This window comes from Symphalangus syndactylus, chromosome 9 (genome assembly GCF_028878055.3).
Source record: "Symphalangus syndactylus isolate Jambi chromosome 9, NHGRI_mSymSyn1-v2.1_pri, whole genome shotgun sequence".
Lineage (NCBI taxonomy): Eukaryota > Metazoa > Chordata > Mammalia > Primates > Hylobatidae > Symphalangus > Symphalangus syndactylus.
Window position 1 is genome coordinate 31,920,381 of NC_072431.2, and position 17,220 is coordinate 31,937,600.

General features: G+C 39.2%; 1 pseudogene; it reads right to left on the bottom strand.

Annotated features, from left to right (window-relative positions):
• Positions 1-6,300: 6,300 nt before the first annotated feature.
• LOC129490630 (sal-like protein 4) lies at positions 6,301-11,859 on the bottom strand (annotated as a pseudogene).
• Between the last annotated feature and the right edge of the window lie 5,361 nt (positions 11,860-17,220).

Here is a 17,220-nt window from a genome sequence, read left to right on the forward strand (position 1 = left end):
CTTAAAATGACACAGGTTATGTAATTGTTATAAAAGGACTTTAAAATAGTGCATATAAACTACATATATACAATAAAAATGAATTCAAGGATGTAAAAAAATATAGAAACATAAGGAGGAGAAAAATGGAAGGCATAAAAAGATCCAAGTGGAACTTGCAGAAATAAAAAACAATTAAATAAATAAAATGAAAAATAAGTTGGACAAGATTAACAGCAGATTAGAAATCACAGGGCCGGGCGTGGTGGCGGGCGCCTGTAGTCCCAGCTACTTGGGAGGCTGAGGCAGGAGAATGGCATGAACCCAGGAGGCAGAGCTTGCAGTGAGCCGAGATTGCGCCACTGCACTCCAGCCTGGGCGACAGAGCGAGACTCCGTCTCAAAAAAAAAAAAAAAAAAAAAAAAAGAAATCACAGGAAAAGAAGCTTAGAGAACTTCAAGAAAAAGCAGTAGAAATGATCTAAACTGAAGCAAAGAAAAACGATTTTAAAAAAAGAAATAGGGCTTCTGAACTCTACAAAATCAAATAGTCTAAAATAGGTGTAACTGAGGCCTCAGAAGAAGAGAGGGAGAGAAAGAAAGATACTTAAAGAAAGAATGGCTGAAAATTTTTCATAGATACAAAGAAGAAATATAGAGAAAATTACCCCAAGGCTCATTGTAATCAAATTTTTGAAAACCAGTAATAAAAGGGAAAACTTTAACAGCAGTTGGGATGACAGGATAGAAAAATGAGGAAAGACACTTTAGGTACGGGGAGTCAAAGCTAAGAATAACAGCCAGCTTTTCATCAGAAACAATGTATGTCAGAACCGAACTTTAAAGTGCTAAAAAGAAACTTTAAAAGATAATTATTTAAAGGAAAAACCATAAAACTGCATTGTGGGGCTTTTAACTTATGTAGAATAAAAATGTGTTGACAACAATAGCACAAAGAATGGAGGTGAAATGCTGTAAATTTATTACACTGTGTGTGAAGTGGTAAAATATTATTCAAAGTCATATTGTGATAAATTGAATTTGTAGTCTGTAAACCATCAGTTCTCAAACCTGTTGGTCTCAGGATTCCTTTATAGTTTTACTGAGCAATTCCAAGAAGACTCTAAAGAGGTTTTGTTTATGTGGAATAGAGATAGAGGTAGAGATATATTCCATTAACCATCAGAGTGATGACCTTATCACATATATCATGTGGACTGGAAACATTGCATATACACCTGCGAGACTTTGAAAGTAAAAAAGGCAGATAATGTCTTATCATTATTATAAAAATAGTTTTGGAATGCCAGACTCCCTAAAAAGTCTGTCTAGGGTTCCCTGGACCATACTTGGATGACAGCAGCCTTACACCTTTAGCCTTATGATAAATAGGTAATCTTACTTTAGTAAGTTGGTTTTCGAAATGCTATCTTTTTACTTTCTGTTTCTTTTACAATGCTAGGTTTAGATGCTTACTATTACACACTTCTCTTCATTACAGAGGCATTTATTTTATTATAGCTGTCTCCCGTTTATTTGTTTTATTGGGGATTTCAGGAATCTCAGTTAAAGATTCTGTTTGCTCGACATCTGTTGGCCTATTTGTCTAGCACTTTTAAAATTATTTGTGCTAATGAAACAAGACAAGCAGAATTCATAGCTCATAATTTCTCTAGGATTGGATTTACTTTATGCAAGTTATGGTTGTATTATAGTAAGAAGTTAAAGCATAGTTCTCTGCCTACATAAACCATTTTAAAGCATTGGGACTTTTTTACTGAGGACGACTATAGTATTTTTTTACACAGGCTCTGATTGGAAGTGCTGTCAGTATAGCAACAACAGCTATGGCAAAAATAAAGTGAACATAAAAATACTCTTAAAAAATAATTATTTATCCTAAATGAATTTTCTCACCAATTAAAATTGCCTACACACTTCAACTCTTAGTAAAATTGTGGTCTTGAGTACAGTTATCATGCTGACAAGATTCTCAAGCTAGACAGATCAGCTAGCTGCTCTCAAATGATTGTGCATGCTCAGGAACCCCTAAGCTTAAGTACTCATTCCAGAAATTCAGACTTACATGACATGTAAAGCTCTGCAAAAAAACCACATAAACCAAAACAAAACATGATTCCTACCTCAAATTGCTTTCACTTGAGTGAAGATCAGATAGTAAAGCAAATTCTATTCGCTGTCTATACTCCCGTTAGCCCAGGCACAGGCATTTGGAATGAAGGGTCAGACTAGAAATAGATACTGGATGTATTTAGCACTAGGCAAATAAAGACTGTGTGAATACCTTCTTTACAATATTCAGATTTATTCTGGTCCTTCTATCTCACCTTTCTTTTCTTAGTCTTCATATCTAGATGTTTAACTTCCAGTGCTCAGGTGTCTAACACCTGAGTTTGTGGCAGTCAAGAATGTTAGGGTAGAAGGTAGCATTTACCTTCAGTTTGGGGTGTCCAGACATCTACCTAGTTTGTTCCCCATTCTTTCAATTTCATCACATTAGTTCTGTGGCTAGCTTCCAGAAAGATTTAGCATAATATAGCCTTTGGAATAAAGAAAATTAAGTTTTATATTAATATAGTTTAAATTCTGTTAAACTGGGCTTCAAAATCAAAAAGTTCTCCATTTTGCTTACCAGTTAAATTATTTGAGGAGTGGTTTCTGGAATTTGATCAATTTGAAACTTATTTCATTGTGATTCATTTGTAGTTCTTGAAGCCCATTGTCATTACCTCTGATAGCCTTCTTTGAAACTTTTTAATATGGAGCCTAGGATATAAAGGTAAAATTAAGGCTGCCACGACCTTTAAAAGATTATTTTTCTTGTCTCTTTCTTACTTCCAAAAGCAGATTTTTTGGAGATGCAGTGATTGTTTTTTTCTACCATTCAATTTTTGCTACAGAAGTCCCATAGAGCAGAGGCGGTACAGTTTTGTCAGTCCTTGAGCTTGCTGGGAACAATATTGAAATAAAATCACTCAGCTCTACATAGCCCCATAAATGTCTTGCCCGGTATTATGAGACATACAAACGTGTAAGCACATTTAGAAAAAAATGTATATTTGGGAGCAGATAACGTATATACTCATAAAAAGGTAATTGGGTATAGAGAGCTTGGGTGAGAAGAGTGAGCTTTACCCTTGGCTGAGCACACTGGCTTAGGTCCCTTCACTTCCCTGAATCTCAGTTTTTAATCTACAAAATGAGATTAATTCTTTGTACCTTGCCTTGTTCACAGTGTTATTATAAAGAGTGAATGAGATAAAGCTTATGAAAGTGCACTGTAAAATTAAGTGAACTATATTTTTAAAACATACATAAAATATATAAAAATATATTTCAAAAATATTTTTTGAAAAAAAGATTTTTTGAAATATATTTTTAAAAAATTTGAGGTAATTTATCAGAAGGAAGAGATCACTGTGAGCTGGGGTGACCAGAAAATTCTTCACGGGATAATAATGGTCTGAGATAGTCTCTAGGATTGGGAGAAGGAATGATGGTAAGCATTCAGACAGGTGTAATCATGGGAGCAAAGGACTATGAGCAGAGCTGTTAATGGAGGACAGTAAATGTTTCCCAGCCTCATTCACAAGTTAGACTTAATCTGATGAAGCAGAAAGTTCATGACTACTGTAGAGGCCATGGAGAGCTACACCATGAGTTTTAATTAACCTTACTCCTACAGGAAAAGGATGGTCATTGAAGGTTGTTAAACAGAGGACTGATGTGATTGATGCTGTGTTTCTTGAAAGAGTAAGTCATTTGTAGTGTATGGGAGCGGATTATGGGGAGGAAGTGCTGGAAGGAGGGAGGCCAGTTAAAAGCCTGTTACAGAAAACCATGTGTAGCATACTTGTATTAGACCATTCTCACATTGCTATAAAGAACTACTTGAGATTGGGTATTATGAAGAAAAGATGCTTAATAGACTCACAGTTCTGTAGGCTATACTGGAGGCATGGCTGGGGAGGCCTCAGGAAACTAAGAAATTCATGGCAGAAGGTGAAGGAGAAGCAAGTACATTTTCACATGCCCAGCAGGAGAGAGAGAGAGAGAGAGAGAGCAAAGGGGGAAGTGCCACACACCTTCAAACAACCAGATGTCTTGAGAACTCTATCACGAGAGAGCACTAGGGGGATGGTGCTAAACCATTAGAAGCCACCTCCATGATCCAGTCACTTCCCACCAGATCCCGCCTCCAACATTAGGAATTACAATTCAACATTAGATTTGAGTGGAGACAAAGAGAAAAATTATGTCAATACCAAAGATCTAAACTCAGAGCAGTAATTAGCAAGCTACACAGGGAAGTTCAAGTCCATCTAATAACATACTAGATCCTAGGACCTGGGACCAGAGCATCTTTTTAAACATGTAGCTCAGTCCTTTATTGAGAAAACAATTATGAATCATGTTTTAAATGAAGGCTAATGTGAAGGGCAGTGGGGCTATGAAGATGGATTGAATAAGAAGTATGTTCTCAAAATTTAGTCAATGGGATGGATAAGGTTTCTTTTAAAAACTTTTAAAGTATAATATAGATTCAGAAAAGTGCACAAAACTTAAATGTAGAGCTTGGTGAATTTTCACGAAGTGAAATCGCCTATGTAACCAGCACCCAAATTGAGAAACAGCATTGCCAACATCCAGAAGCCCCTCTTGTACTCTTTCTGAGTCACTGTCTCTTTATAAAGATAGCCCCTATCTTCACTCTCCTGACTTACAACTTCATAGCTTAGTCTTGCCTTTTTCTGAATTTCTTTTGCTTTCATTTTTCACTCAGTAATATTTGTGTGATTCAATCTGCCTTGAGCATATGGCAAATTTATTCATTCTCATTGCTGGGTAGTATTTCATTATTGTAATTTATTCATTTTGAAATTGCTGATGTGCATCTGAGTGGCTTTCCAGTTTTAGGATATTATAATCACTGATGTAATACGTGTTCTTATTCTTCTACGTGTTTTACAAATGAATATATGTAACTTCTTATTGGGCATATAGGTAGAAATGGAATTTCTGCATCACAGGGAATGCACATGTTCAGCTGTAGTAAATATTGCCAAATGTTTTTTGAAATTGTACCAGTTGACATTCCTTCCAGCCGAATATGTGAATTTCTGTTGCTCCATGTTCTTGTCAATATTTAGTGTAGTCTTTTTCACTTTAGCCATTCTGATCATGGTATAGTTATAGATATGAATTTTCAGAAACAAAATGCAACATATCAAGTGGGAAGTAGCAACAAAGGTTAAAGAGTGATTGAGAAGTTTAGAGAAGGAAAGATTACACATGTTGTATCTTTGCATCAGGACAGCTATGTCTTATAAGATAAGAACGGTGACTATACATTATCCAGGATCACTGGGCATTTTAATAGTTGTTTTTATAAATTATGAAATGACAATAATTCAACGTCTAGGCCACATCTTTTAGACTATCAACCAGCAAAACAGATGTCTTTTCTCACCTACTGTGTTCCCCACTTTCCTTTCCGAAAGTACAGTCATAGGAGGTTGAGACAGACGTTTAGCCTGTGGAGATGGAGAAAGGACATTCTGTGCAATGGGGACAATTTAAGCAGAGACACAGATCCATGACCAGACACAGTGGCATCCATATTACTGTTAACAAGCAGAAGAGTGAGGAGCTGTACTTTGGGGGTGGATGAAACCTTCTCCTAGCTTCCTGGAGCAGGTTATAAATCTCCTCTCTTTTGTATGAGAGCTTGCATTTAAACTGAATACAAGATGAGAATATCTTCTTTGTCAATAATTACCTCATCTTACAAAATATATTAATTCAGCAATCAATAATATTTCAAATATATTTTAAAGTGTTTATGTACTCTTAGAGTAAGAGGGGAAAATCTCCATAACCTATATTTATTGCTTCACAAGTCATCTTGTAGGTGTATATTTGCCCAAGGGAAAAATGCCATTTCTTTGTTAGCTTTTATCTTGATGTGTGGGACTTCACTGGGTTGTTTATTTCAACAGTGTGAAACACTGAAACCAAATTGGTTTGAAGGCTGATGTGAATATTGATTACATCTTAGAGCATTTCTTCTTTGGTCTGTTGGCAAATATGAGAAAATATACCTTAAATTACCTAGTTAGGGGAAATAAAGCAGCCCTGCCTGGCCCCTAAAAACACTTTTATGTTAAACATCCGTCATGTGCTGCTTCTCTGACAGGGACTGGGGCTTATCAGCAGGGTAGGTACTGGAGGGGAAGCAGCTGCAAATGGGGATATTTGCTGGAGCTGCAAATGGGGATATAGGGACCTGTTGGGGTGATTTTCAAGCAGCGCCAAGATGTCCTTGCCTTATCAATGAGTTTCGGCTCTTTCCTTTGAAAAATGCATCAAGGAGCAGTGTGGTGTTATGAAACTAGCACATGATTAAAAATCTGATTTAAGCCCTGAACAAATTCCACCCTTTCCATTAACATTGGCTGCCACAGATTGAGTCCCTACTGCGTCGACATGCCATGCTATGTACCATGCAAAAACTGTGTCTGTATAAAATCATGTATAGTTTAATTTAAACATATAGGTATATGTAAATATGTATAATTTTAATTCTCAACTCGACTTCACGAGGTAAATTCTATTATCACCATTTAATGGATGAGGAAACTGAGACATCAACAGATTAAAGAATCAAAAGTTCTTTAATGCAATGGAGATGACAAGATTTGAATCTAGCCAATTTCTATTTTTAATTTTTTTAAAGAAAATTTCTCAAATGTATAGAAAAGTACACAGTATGGAACAATGAAACCCCATGTACCCATCACCCATGTTCATCAAATATTGATTCTTGGTCAATCTTGTTTTATTTATGCCCCAACTACATTTACCCATTCATTTATTTTTTAAAGCCATTCATATATTTTTAAAATGTCATATTATTTTGCTTTTGCTTATTTTAGTACCATCACTAAATTTTGACTTTTTAAAAACACAGCCAAATTGATAAATGTGTTCACATTTTCAATTATTTTACAGCTTATCTGATTCAGAATTCACCTAAGAGTCACATACTGTGATTTGTGGACATGTTTTCCAAAGAGAAAACATTCAAAATTTATTTTCCAATAGACAGATAGCATTAGCAGCACAGCTACAGAAGTTTCTCCAAAGATCATACATTCACAAGGAATTATTAGCTCCACAGTGAAAAAGCCACTGGTGTGGTCTCTGTAATGATATCCATTTCACAGTATAAACAGATACCATTATTGTGTTCACTTACAATTCCAGAAGGAAAGGCACAAATGGCAAAAAAAAAAAAAAAAAAAAAAAAAGCCTAAAATCAGGTGCAATAACCAAGAGGAAAAACATTAGCAAACAGTATCAATCTACATTTCATTCAGGGCCTTCCACATAGAGGGGATAGACTTCTCCCAGAAGTTAGGGATTTTCTTTCTCTTTTCTTGTTAAACCATTAGAGAGATGTTTCATTTGCTCAATATTATTACATATACAAAAGGAGATTACAAATAAAGGAATCACAAAACACCTTGAACATCCAACTCTTTCCACCAATACATTGACTTCTAGGTTTAAGACAGAACCTGGGAATACTTCAGCGGTCTTAAAATAGGAAAATAGAGACTATGGCTAATAAACAAATAAATAAATAAGGTAGATAAATAAAAGCTTTCCTATCCAGGACTCACCTGTTCCAACTTCATAGACTTCATAAAATGCTCAAAAAAAAAAAATCTTCCTAAGTTGCACCAAATAAATTAAACAAAACAAAAAAATAGTGTGTGAACCTATGGCAGGAACCACATCCTTCCATGAGTTTCTTCTCAAGAATGAAAACCCAGTTTTTCAATAGGGTAGGCACTGGCAAACTAAACTAAGTCACCTGAGATTCCCCGTTCAGGAAGAAAAAGGCATTTGGGAAGTATGAAGAGGATACTGGCACTCTTGCGGCTCTGACTGAACTACATTTAAATAAGCAGCAACGTACACAATGAATCCCTAAGCACTAACATAAGTGCATCTGAGGGCATCCTATTTAAGGTTTTAAGGTTGAAGCAATTTTATAATTGTACAACCTTAGTTTTTTGTTCTTTTTAAAGTACATTTTTAAAAAATGTGAACAGGGTTGGGGGAATATAAAACAGTTCACGAAATAGATGACAGATCTTGTCTGTTTACCTGCATACGGTTACCAATACCCTTCACCCCAATTAGGCTAAGTCATTGTCTCTTCCATTGTGATTCAATAAGTTCCAATAGTTCCACCTTGAAATAGATAATGGTCTTTGGGAAAAGTCACCCTAGGTTGTACAAAAGTCCTATGTATACAGTTTGTCACAAGTAACAAGGCTACTTAGCGAGACCTGCTGCTTTCAAAAAAAAAAAAAAAAATCTAGTGTATATTTGTTTTGGTATTTTTTTTTATTTTTTCCTTTTCATTTCAATCCTGCTTGAGGTGGTGGTCATAACCTTCATAAACATTATTTGCATACCAGTAAGAAAAACAAGGCCGGGCGCGGGTGGCTCACGCCTGTAATTCCGGCACTTTGGGAGGCCGAGATGGGCGGATCACGAGGTCAGGAATTCAAAACCAGCCTGACCAACATGATGAAACCCTGTCTCTACTAAAAATACAAAAATCACCTGCATGCAGTGGCACATGCCTGTAGTCCCAGTTACTCAGGAGGCTGAGACAGGAGAATTGCTTGAACCTGGGAGGCGGATATTGCAGTGAGCTGAGATCACGCCACTGCACTCCAGCCTCCAGAGCAAGACTCCATCTCAAAAAAAAAATAAAAATAAAAAAGAAAGAAAACAGGAGGAGATGGGCCTTTACAAAAAAAAAGAAAAAAAAGGCAGATTCTAGAGATTTAACTCTGTCTGCATTTATCCTTCCATGCAAGTTAAGCTAAGCTGGAAAAAAAAAAAAAAAAAGAAAGAAAAAGGAAAGAAAGAAAAAGAAGACTGCAACCTTGTTTTCTTCCAGGAAGTGAGGGAACTGGTGTTTGGGAATGCTGTCAATAGCACCTGGTTTTTCCACATCCGCACTGACACCTGATTGGGAGCCATCGTCTTGGAGATGGTGGTGTTATTCATGATGGAGACAGCCTCCAAGGAAACCAGGAGGGTAGGAATACAGCTACTCTGGATCACAGAGAGCTCACTGGTTTTCACTGCCAGACCTCAGTCAAGTGTGGGGGTATACTGGTTCCTTACAACAGGGTCCACAGTCACCAAAGGGGCTTGGATTTCCTTAGGAAACATTTCCTTAGGAAAAACATCTCTATTTCCTTTTGTACTTAACAGAGCCATGGTGTTCGCCAGGACCAACTTCCTCCCATGATGTGCTAAGTTATTGTTCACCCTATGTGTCATATAGTAGACCCTCAAGTTGCCTTTGGTGGTAAAAGCTGTCCCACAAATGTTGCATACAAAGCTTCTCTCTGGTGTGAGTCTGTCCATGAATCTGAAAAGACTAGTGGACAAGAAGTTCTTCCCACACTGGGTGCAGCCATGTTGCTTGACCTGTCGGTGTAGCTGGGCCTCTAACAAAGGGTTCATCCCTGGAGACAAGATTGAGGGTCCTACAAATATACCTGGAACTTCAAGTTTGACATAGGTTGGCTGGGCTCAGATAAACGTTGAAGTGAGCCTGCTCCAACCTTCCATCTCTGCATCTGTTCTCAAAGCTCTCTGATTTGCCCCCAGCATCAGGAGACATTGACTTGATGATTTGTGCCTCACTATTGGCCAGAGAGAGTACCTGGAAGGACCTAGTTTCCATGGTGTCTGGACTTTGGCTCTCACACTCCTGGTCTCGTTTCAGTGAGGATGAGTCATTGGTCAAGCCATTGCTCTCCACTGAACCATTTTTTGGCTGCTCTGGCACTGCAGGCCATCCTCACTGACCATCACTGGATCAGGACCATAAGGTCACAGGGATCCTCTGGCAAGGGAATATTGGGAATCTGACTGCCCATGTGCATCCGAATATGCTGCTTCAATATCACGGCATTGGTAACTCTGGCAGATGAGGCATGAATGCTGCCTCTTTATGGGTGTGTTGGTTCAGTGAATCCCAAGGTGCATCTGCAAGTTGCCTTTGGCAGAAAAAGCTCAACCACAAATCTTAGACTGGAGTGGTCTCTCCCTGGTGTGTAGGTGTGTGTGCAGTAACACATTTTGAGAGAGCTTAGGAATCAGTAGAAAATGAAGCCAGTGGTGGCCTTGTGAATGTTCTCGAACAGCTACAGCAATTTTAGGGTCTCTGGTCCTGGCTGGGAGTCCCACTCACTTAGAAGCCACCAATCCTTGGTGAATTATTATTTGTCCCTTCCTCAAGGAGTGTAGGCCTGCCCTCACTTTCTGCAGAAGGACTGGGCTACAGGTCATGGGGCAACAGGCCATCCATGAAGTTCTTGGGGTTAGTCTCTGAAGAGAGATTCTGAGGTAGCCTTAGAGAGGAAGTGACAAGGACAAGTTTGCTGTTTAAAGAGAGACTCAATTCATCAATGGGGGCAGGTACAGAGTGCAAATGGGTTGCCATTGCCTGTTGCCATTTTGTCCTGGAACTCAACAAACAGCTGGGGGTTCACCTTCTCTTGGAGATGTTTGTGAAACTGTACCGTGAGGTTGCCCTTGGTGGTGAAGCGATGACTACAGACATAGCACACGAAGGGTCTCTCTCCAGTGTGGGAGCAGAGGTGGATCTACGAGAAACTGTGAGTCCCAAAAACCTTGCTAGAGTACTTACGCTTGTGCTTGGAGATGTTCTGTAGCTTTCCTTTCTCTTTCTTGGATGGGTCTAATGCCATAGTGGAGAAAGGATCCTGGAAGAGCACCAAGCCCAGAGCCTGAGGGAGCAAAGCACTCAGTATGGGAGACATGATGTTTTCCCAAACAGGGAAAGGGAAGAGAGTACGCTTTGCCCATCTGGCTTCACAGCAAAAGGCATCAGTCATGGGGCAGAGTGCTGAAGGTAGAAAGGATGTTGGCGTGTGGTATCTTGGCTTGTTTCAAGGCATCCAGAGACAGAGCTTGACCTCCAGCCTTCTGGCTAAGCAAAACCACAGCTGCAGAAACCTGCTGGGACATGTGGCTGCCCAAAGTCTTCAGGGTGTCAGCCCCTGCCCTGCCACAGTGGAGGACATGGGAGGCCCAGATGTTCATCTCAATGTAGATCTGCTTGGTGAGCTGGATCTGCTGTAGCTGCTGTTGCAGATACAAGATCTGCTCGAGGACCCATGGGATGCTGTGGGCACTGGGCACAGGCTGGCAGTGCACCTGCACTCCACTGATTCACTGCCACCTTGGTGCCCCAGAGCCTGCATGGGCACATTAGTGTTGGCTACTTTGCCCGTGGGTAAATAGCCTATGTCCTTAGGTGTGGGTGGCTGGGCCATCTCTGTCTGTAAGTGCACCACAGACTTCACACCCGGCTTCTCTTTCATTTCTCCTGAGCTGCCACTGTTCTCCTTGTGGCCATCTTTATTGCTTGGACTGGGTGGCTGGTGGCTCAGTCTGGCTCTAGAGAGCTGTCATGGCCTCTCACTGTCATTCCTGATGAGGACAGGGGGATTTTTAGTGCAATTTTTCGTATGTTCCAAGAACTCAGAGATGCTAAAGAACTCTGCACAGTGTTTCTCACAGGTGTCCATCTCCTCTCCATGAAGCCATTTTACCATGTGGCTTTGTCCTCATTCGCTTCATCATCATTCCCTTGGTGATCCATTGGAGCACCCCTGGCCCCCACCACTGGCGCCATTCAGGCTGCGTCTGCAAACTCTGGATTCAGTTGCTGCTGCTCACCCTGGTCCCCCTCCAAGTTGGCATGCTGGGCTTCCGTCTGCTTGCACTTCTGCATGGTGAGAGCATGGGGCACTGGGAAAGCCACAGTTCTGGCTGATATGTTTTTTAAAGGCTCTTTTAATCCATAGATCCCCTCACTTGTTCTTTGTAGTTGATTGTGGGAAGAAAAAAAGACCCAGGCTGTTTGTCTTGCAGAGTTTTTCATACTATAAATTTTGCTTACTGTATACTTGTGATGGGTTTAATATGTTCTGCTGTCCTTTGTACTTACTATAAATTGGCATTTGGATCTAGAGGGCAGTATTTTGTTTAATACAGTGAACAGAAAACAAAGCTATTTTTCACTTCTGTGGGAAGTCTATTGGATTGAGTTACTATTTCAAGTCCACCTAATTTTTCCCTCTGTTTGGAAATTCTGAAAGAGACTGGAGGTTTTGGAATAACGATGGTGTGAAACATCAAGAATTCCACTCTACTCCTGGGAGAGTACACATTTGACAATTTACTGTTCACTCCCAAGGGTATCCAATTCTGATGGGGAAATTTCCTTTTCCAAAGAAAAGGAAACTTTAATTATGAAATCAGGTGGAAAGGTTCCTAATGCTACTGTTTGGGGTTGGAGCAGCACCGAACTGTTGAACTTGTATCTTATTGTCTGGTAGAAGATGGAAATGAGGGCACACACAAAGGATATAGATGGTAAGCAGGCTGTACTAGGGGTCAGGCAGAAGGCAACTACTACATGTAATAAACAGGGATAAGAGGTAAGGTTCAGAGATTCTTTGTATCACACATAATATGTGCCTAATATTTGCTTTCATTCTTTTAAAAGAAAAATGCTTATGACAATGGATCAGGTCCAGAACAGAAGTTATGTAAGCCAAGTGATTAAGGACCCTGGACAGCTCATTAGCTTAACCAGCTCTGTGTGTGATACGCTTTATTTGAACTCAGTCCAACTTTAGCCCAGGGATACTGGAACAGTTCTGCAGTGAAGACATCCATCGTATGCAAGATCAGAGTCTCTGAGATGTGGGGTATGAGGGTGACTAATTTCAGGGAACACCTGAAGAGGTTCCCTGATGAGGATCATTAGGAAATAGCAGTGGCTGGAGCCTAATGGTCATTATCATTGACTTTATTCACAGAGGCTGGAATAAGCCTCAGCTGTCTTGCAGACTGTGATGGCTTCATCTCCCCAGCCCCTCATCAAGAGGCTTCCTGTATTATAGCTCTTGTGCATCGGCCTGTCTACATCTAACAGCTTGTAGCCTGACTTAGATAGGACTCAGGAACAAACAACAAAGCTTCAGTCTCTGGATAACCTTTCAGGACACCCACTGTACTTAGGAGAAGAATGGGAGGGTTTACTGCATCATTTTTGTTTATCCTCTGATGCCAAGGCCCATTGCCTACTAACACATTGTTAGGCCTGTACCTTTTAAAACACTTGGACAACCACACTTATTTCATTCTACTCTAGGCACCTATGAGCATTTGCATTTGCTACTTAGCTCTAGAGAGAACTCTAATATTGAACGAACCTTTCCCAGTTACAATGTTCTTAGTTACTTTAGGAAGAGATGAATTATATTAATTTTACAAGAGACAACCAGAATTACTAGAAAATCTGTCTCTCAACCTGCCTTAGAACTTAACTGGAGGAGCTGTGTCCTCTGGAGTTTCAGCCAGCTAGTCCAAGTTCATTGTGACCTCATGCTTGTCAAATAGGAATCTTCTAATTTTTCCCATTCTCTCATGCTAAGGAAAGAAAGTGTGTCTAATGCCTTGTGAAAGAAACAAAAACTTCGAATTCAAATAAAAACATTTACTTTTGAATTAGTACCTGTTCTGTCCTTTCCTCCTTCTTTCTTCCTCCCTTAATCTCTCCTTCTCTATCCCTCATTCTGCCTTCCTCCTCTCCCCTTCCTCCTTCTCCTCCCCATCCTTCTTTCTTTTCTCCTCTCCCTCCCTCTCCCCTTCTTCCTCTCCCTCTTCCTTTGCTACCCGGCTACATAGAATAGTAGCTTCTGTGTATGGAAAGCAGGTGACTTCCCAAGCCACTCTTCTCTCTGCCTGCTTCTTTTGGCTTCTTGTTATTACTGTTACATTATCATGCAACATGTGGAACAGTATGAATATGTCTATAACAACGAATTGTCCTTTCCCAAAAAAGAAAGGCAGCTAATAAGTGTTAGGAACTCAAAAAGGCAGTGGACTATGTGCTCTTGTGAGGCTAGTAAAATTTTGGAAAATATTATTCAATAGCAACTGCCTAATTAAATCTCTACATTTTACAAATGAGAGAACAGGTTCAGCGGAGTTATAACTTTCTTAAGGTCACATAGGTTGTTTGTGTAAAACTTTAGTTCCCTCTGCCTACCATTCTGTAGTGGATATAGCCCCCTAGAACATGACCTCCATAAAGGCAGGAACCATGTCTGTCTTATTAATGTTTCTCCAATGCTTACTATAGCTACAAATGCCTCCTGAATTAAGAATAAACTATACTTAAGTTTCTCAAGCTGGGATACACCCATGATACATGAAATCATGGGGGGAAAGCCAGGTATAGTTTCATGAGATGGTGATTCAGATTTGTTTGTCTTGCAGATTAGTTTATGTCTCGTAACTAATAATTTAAATTTTTACTTTTAAATTAATTCATACTGTGAAATGAATGGTAAATTTGCATACATTTTAAAAATAAAATACATATACATCAAAACCATTATGTGTCCAAACAGAACTTTTGACCTCCACCCCAGGGAGTATAGTGTTTCCCAGCTCTTCCCATGTTTATAGGTAAGCTAGAAATCCAGTTTTTAATGTGATGTCTGTTTTCTATTAATGTTAAAAACTCAGGTTTCTAAAAACTTGTGTGTAGCAAAAGGAATAAAAATCCTTGTTCCTGAGCACCTGTTGTAACGTCCAAGGAGAAATATATGTTTAGACAGGAAGTAGACACTGGACACACCATCTGGGTTCTGGTTGCCATGGCAGCTGTAATTCTGGTCCTAACCACTTCTCAGCTTCAAACTGGCCAGAACTCAAAGGGGAAAGGGTGAAGGCAAGATATTCAATCGGTTAGGACAAATTCCCACCTTAGACATCTCTCTTAGTAGGCAGCCTCTAAATGACAGCAAAATATTTAGATACTTTAAAATATCATAATCATGTCACAAAAAGAGAGGAGCCAGAGAAAGGAAATTTGAGAAACATTTCACATCTATTCTGATGTACAAGAGGTTGCTGGTAAGATTATGGAAAGAAATTTAAATTTAATTTTTCTATCTCACTGAGTAATGATACCATTCTTAAGAAAAATCAGTGAAAGGATTTCTATTACACTTGGATTAAGGCATTCTACATAATAATTAATGCATAAATGTATGAATGAGTCTGAAAACTTAACAGCTTATGAATGGAATCATCCATTTGGTCTGAAGATAATTGAATAGTTTCCAACCCTCAATAAAACCAACACAAGATTAATATACTTTGTTATTGCACTTTTTGTTGCATAATTCTATATGTGATATAAAAATATGTGCTATATATTCTGTCTCAATCTATTCTAAAGAATAGAAGATACACATGCTTCTAATAAATGTTATAGCTAGACATTGTACATGAATTGAACTCAGGTTTCCTTGCCAAACCACCTGTGCTGACACAGCCCCTCCTTGCTTCTTCCTGTCTGTGACGGAGTCTCTCCCCAGGAGCCCTGTCTCTTGCTGAGGTTTTTGTAGGGCTCCCGCAGGCACCCATCTCACTGTGGCATCACTCAGAACACAGAAGTATACTGCTGAGTCCATGACTTGTGAGGCTGTGATGGTGAGGTTGAAGGAACTGGTGGATTTCTGGAAGTTCCAAGAATACCGACCATTTATTTCATTTTGCTCATTAAAAGAGTTCTGACGAATAAGGAAAACCAATTCTCTACTTGGCGGTTGCTTGTACCAGAATAAGTAATAAGTAGTATCACGGCTTTCATACACACAGTCCAAGGTCACATCCTCCTTCTCCACCACAGAAATTTCAGTCTGAGCTTGAGTTACCTTCTGAGTCATGCTGGATCCTGCAGAAAAGAGGAAAAAATAGACTGATCCCTTATTTGTAACCCTGGGGATAAAACGGATTCAGTGGCTTTGGACCTAGTGCTGATTCCATTGCCCATTACCCCTTCTTTCTAAGCCTCTCTCCACATCCTTCTGAGCTAACAGAAGCCTGAGTTCTGTGTTGGTGGTCATCCTTACCAAGACAGATGGAGGCTATGATTGCCATCAGCAGGCTGGCAATGTTCATAGCTCTTCCCCTGAGTGAACTGTTCTGTGCTCCGTCTCAAATCCAGATCTTAATTCTATACCTTGCACTCAAGAGGTACTAGCAAAGTTACTGGGCTGTGTGAGGCTTCTGCCTTTTACAGGAAGTATAGTTAACAGATATATGACGAGTTTGACTGTGCCATGTCACATGCTTCCTGTATAGATGGACGATGCTAGACTGTCCTAAGTACCAATTTTATCTCAATATAACTTACTGGACTGTAAATATACAATGGTAAAATTGAATCATGGTTAGTTAATTCATCTTTGGTGGAAAATGTGAGACTTACAATTTATTATGAGCTATAGTGAATACATGGGATGATACAGTTATGCACCTTTTGGCCTTACATATGTCTTTTTCTCCAGATAGAATCAAGGTGCAAACTAACCATACAGAGTTTTCACTTTCTAGCAGGAAGGCAAAACTTTTAGTCTCAATCTTTGTTACTACTTTGCCAGTTGTGGAATCTAGCAAAAGTTATATAAGAAATAGCTTATTGTTAATAAATGATTTCACAACATACCTCTTGAGTCACCAAATCTGTTCAGTGTTTGCCATGTTGAGTAACACCAGAGAAAAATACATACATGTTTATTTGCACACGTATTTTGTGTGTGTGTGTAAACAAAAATAAATTCCAGAAATTCTACTCACTGCTCAAAGACAGGAGTTTCTGTTATAACTCAATATGTGTGTCCTTGAAAATCCCCCTGCTATTCCAATCCACACATATTAATTATGGTGGAGATTAGGATGGGAAACACCCAAAAATATATAATTTGTAACCAAAGCATTACCAAAAACAATAGAAATCCTGTTAAAATACCAGCAGAGTTCAATCTCCACTGGCTTTTGTCCCTGTATCACAGTCATTAAACTCTTTGCAGTCTTAAATGTTGGGACTTCTGTTTCATCCCTCTAGATACAAGTTCATAAGAGGTCCTGTATTTACAATAAGACTGGGTACATCAAAATTTTGTGTTATTATTCTTCACAAATCAATATTTTATTTGATTTATGGCTAGGGTAAGAAAAGAACGGGGGTGAGTGCTAGTGGGCACAGAGTTTCTTTATGAGGTGGTGA